The sequence below is a fragment of the Rattus norvegicus genome, chromosome 6 (assembly GCF_021556685.1).
Source record: "Rattus norvegicus strain SHRSP/BbbUtx chromosome 6, alternate assembly SHRSP_T2T, whole genome shotgun sequence".
NCBI lineage: Eukaryota > Metazoa > Chordata > Mammalia > Rodentia > Muridae > Rattus > Rattus norvegicus.
This window is the reverse complement of record NC_141539.1, coordinates 113,223,143-113,227,465: the sequence shown is the minus strand read 5'-3', so window position 1 is coordinate 113,227,465 and position 4,323 is coordinate 113,223,143. Positions and strand designations below refer to the sequence as shown.

General features: G+C 53.2%; 1 pseudogene; it reads left to right on the top strand.

Moving 5' to 3' along the window:
- Positions 1–1,603: 1,603 nt before the first annotated feature.
- Gle1-ps1 (GLE1 RNA export mediator, pseudogene 1) lies at positions 1,604–3,736 on the top strand (annotated as a pseudogene).
- The last annotated feature ends 587 nt before the right edge of the window (positions 3,737–4,323 follow it).

The window sequence follows — 4,323 nt, the reverse complement described above, 5'->3', positions numbered from 1 at the left end:
TTTTTTTTTTTTTTCCCTCCGGAGCTGGGGACCGAACCCAGGGCCTTTCGCTTCCTAGGTAAGCGCTCTACCACTGAGCTAAATCCCCAGCCCCTCACTTCAACTTCTGAAAACCTTTCAGTATCCAGGGTTTAAAACCAAGATGGAGAGAAGTTAGGTCTTTTGAGTTTTTGTTTGTTTATGGGTCTGCTCTTTGTAAATACCTGGGGTGAGTGGCTCAAACAAGCTAGGTAACTGGTTAAATTCGACAACTGGATGAGATAGGCAAACTCACGAAAATCCAGCAAAAGTGAAGCAAACCCACACCCCACATAACTAAAGGAAAGCGTTGCCCGTGGTAAGTGATTGAGAAGGGAATGTTATTGGGTCTGAGAGGACAGTCGAGTGCACTCATTCCCAACACTCACAAGGTGGCTCAGAAACATCTGCTCTTCTAGGACCCAGCGGGTCCAAAGCCCTCTTCTAGCCTCCTAGAGCAGCAGGTCTGCATATGGTTACAGAATACGTGGAGATAAAACACTGATAGAAACATACATATATTATACATACACACACATATATATATTTGTACATCTCTATTAATTTTTGTTGCATATAGCATAAGCTTGTGTCTGTTTCTGTTTACGTGTGTTTGTGTGTGTGTGTCTGTGTTTGTAAAGCTACCACACATGTGCATAAAGTCTGAGATTGTCTGTTGTCTTTGGCTCTCTGTCTGACCCTGCTGTCCTCTGGTAGTCAAGTCTGGCAGCAAGAGCCTTTACCCACTGTCACACCCATCAGTTTTACAGATCTACTTTTCTAATTGCGGCCTAGTAAAATTGTTGTTCTCTAGAGAACCACTGGACAGTGAGAGCTCATCGTGTTGTCCCCACCCCAAATGCTATGCTTTCCTCTGTGGAAAAGGAGAGTTGTTGGTCAGAGCACAGATCCATTCCTTTTGTCCCATCCTCCAGCCCAGGTTTTGGTCTCCGCCTTTCCGTTTTTCCCACAGGAATCATTTTAACCTTGTCCTCTGTATGCTCTTTTGTCTCTCATTAGCATAGCAAGCCAGTGGGCTGTAAGGATTGCCCTTTTGTTTCTTTCTTTGTTGTCCTGATTTGATTCTGCTTGGGGCAGGGCTAGGTAGTCTCGCGAGGTGTGGCCTTGTTGGAGGAGGGGCTTCGCTGTGGAGGCGGGGCTTTGGGGAAAGGTATATCTACCCAAGCTCTGTCCAGGCCCAGACACAGTACTCTCTGCTTCCTGCCTTGGAGTTCATTTGGAGGCAGAGGCGCGCGGGATAGCTGATCTAGGCCTACTGGGTCTCTACAAAGAGTTCCAGGGCAGCCGGACAACCGAGAAAAACTCTTATCTCGTGAGAAAGGATCGTCCTTCTTACTTGTCTTGGACCTCCTTCAGAGGAGATGGTGCCGGTGCCCACCAGGTAGGTTGTTGCTTTTCTTTCTTTCTTTCTTTCTTTCTTTCTTTCTTTCTTTCTTTCTTTCTTTCTCTTTTTTAATGTAAAACAACATTCCGCGGAATGATAGGATGAAATTTTTATTAAGCTATACAGCCAAGTTCCTGTGCAGAAATTTTGATCAACATTCCTTTGCAAAATAGGTTTAAAATGAAAAGAGGATTTAAAATTGCATTCGTTCCCAGGTCAAGGCCTTCGGGTGGTCGCTGCTGGAAAACGCTGAGGGCGCTCCGTGACTCCAGCCGAGTAAGCCTGCACCTAGAGGCCGAGGGGCTGAGGAGCTCCCTAGAAGGAGGCAGTTCTCTTGCCAAACTTTCTTCTGACTCGGGCTGGGTGGTAGATGACATCCCACCCGACAGCTCAGGCCACTCTGCAGACGAGGCTCCTCCCTGGGATAATTCACCCTCCTCTGGATCTGCTTCAGGCCTGCAGGGACCCTCGCTCCTCGAGTCTCCCCGCACGAGTACCCCGCAAAGCCCCTCACCCTCAAGACCAAGTGGAACCCAGAGCACGCGTGAGTCCCCGTTCACAGACCCTATGGCGCTTCAGTGCTCTCCAGCCATCGGAGTGGAGGCCTGCCTCCGAATGTACCAATTGGCCAGCAGAAGGAGAGCAGCAGAGGGCCTGAGGCGGCGGCAGGAGGAGCAAGAGAGGAAGGTGCGAGCCTTCTCAGAGATGGCATGCCAACAGCTGGAGAGGTTTGACGAGCTGAGGGAGCAGAAGCTGCAGAAGGACTTCCGGGACTTCCGGGACATGATGGAGAAAGGTCGCAGAGAAGCCCTGGGCCGTCAGAGGAAGCTGAGAGCTGAGCACGGTCTCAGAGCCAAGCTTCTCGCCCTAAAGCTTGGAGAGGCAGAGCAGCAGCAGCGCCAGAAGCAGGCAGAGCAGGAGCGGCTACCGGTGGAGGAAGGCCAGGTCAGTGTACGAAGCCTGTACACCGTGCAAGAGGAGGTCCTGCGGCTCAACCGGCAGCTGGAGGCCTCCATTCAGCAGCACAGAGACCTCCTGAACGTGGACCTGTCTGCCTTCCAGAACCGGGGCACGCAGCTGTGCGGCTTCATCTCAGGACTCCTTCCCACCACCTTGGACACTGCCTATCCCACAGCAGAGAACCAAGCTGGGGCTGAGGGAGCCCTGCAGGAAATGAGGGACCTCCTCTTCCATTTAGAGCAGGAGATCTCCAGAGCCACCGAAGTGAAGGAGGAGGAGGAGGCCCACATCAAGCGACAGGAGTCACAGGGCCCCCAGGGCCCGAGGGCGCCTGCCTGGACCTCTGCCCCCAGCCCAAGCCCAGAAGGGACTCAGGAGAAGGAAGACCCGCAGCTGCGGGTCCAGGATGGGACCATGCACTGGTACCAGCGACTTCAGGATGCTTCTGCCAAATGCGAGTTGGCCTTTGAGGACCTGAGCAGCAGCAAGGACAGTCAGGATAGAAGGATCAAGATGGACTTGCAGAAGGCAGCCACCATCCCAGTGAGCCAGATCTCCAGCAGCGCAGGTTCAAAGCTCAAGGAGGTCTTCGACAAACTCCACAGCCTGCTCTCTGGACAGCCTGTGCGATCTGGTGGGCGTCCCGTGTCTGTCAGTCTTCACCCTCAGGGGCTGGACTTTGTCCAGTACAAAGTGGCAGAGAAATTGGTCAAGCAAGGGGAGTCGGAAGTGGCCTCTCACCCCGAAGCGGCCTTCCCCATTGCGGCCGTGGCCTCTGGGATCTGGATGCTCCACCCCAGAGTGGGAGACCTCATCCTCGCTCAGCTCCACAGGCAGTGTCCCTACTCCGTTCCTTTCCACCCTGCTTTCAAGGAAGGGATGGCTTTGGAGGATTATGGACGGATGCTTGGCTACCGAGTGACAGATTCCAAGGTGGAGGAACAGGACCACTTTCTGAAACGGATGTCCGGGATGATCCGTTTCTATGCCGCCATCATCCAGCTCCAGTGGCCATATGGAGACCGGCAGGAGGCTCACCCTCACGGCTTACAGCATGGCTGGCGCTGGTTGGCACAGGTCTTGAACCTGGAGCCTCTCCCGCATGTGACAGCCACTCTCCTCTTTGACTTCCTGGAGGTGTGTGGCAATGCCCTGGTGAAACAGTACCAGGTCCAGTTCTGGAAGCTGGTCCTTGTCATCAGAGAGGACTACCTGCCCAGAATTGAAGCCATCACCAGCTCAGGACAGATGGGCTCTCTAGTGCGTCTGCAGCAGTTCTTGGACAAATGTCTGCAGCGCAGGGAGATCCCTGTCCCCAGAGGTTTTCTGACAGCCTCCTTCTGGAACTCTTGATGTCCTTGTTCTCAACTCTGTTTCTGGGGTGGGTGTGGGGGATGTGAGGGAGGAGGGACGCAGAGGGTGGGGGCCGTTTGTGGCGGGGGAAGGGAGGGGTGGTAGCTCCTTTAAGAATAAAGCAACGGATTTGGAAGAATCCTGTCATGTTGAGAAGCCTGTCTGTGTGTTTTTCTTTACCTGTACCGTGTGAATGAGGCTCTTGTGCTTGACAGCCGTTTGTCAATCTCTTGGCAGCTTAGGTAGTTCTAGAGGTGTCACAGACACATCCAGAACAGGCCTTTTCCGTTTTCACAAGTATAAGGAGGGGTGAGAAAGGGGCACTTGGCACTTAGCTGAACCTTTCCTCTCTAGTCTCCTTCAGGAGATGGCTGACCATTTGCTAGGCTCGCAGCTTGTAGAAAGCCAAGGTGCGTCTGTCTTCTGCAAGGCCTGTGCCACCTGGACACTGCTTTCTGGTACTTAGCCCCAGGCCCTGTAGGGGAACACCAGCTGATCCTCCCACCCACTTTCATTTTCCTGCTTTTCCCCCCTGTAGATTGAAATTCCCTGAGGGTTTCCCCTCAGACCCCTTGGGGACGGCGCCC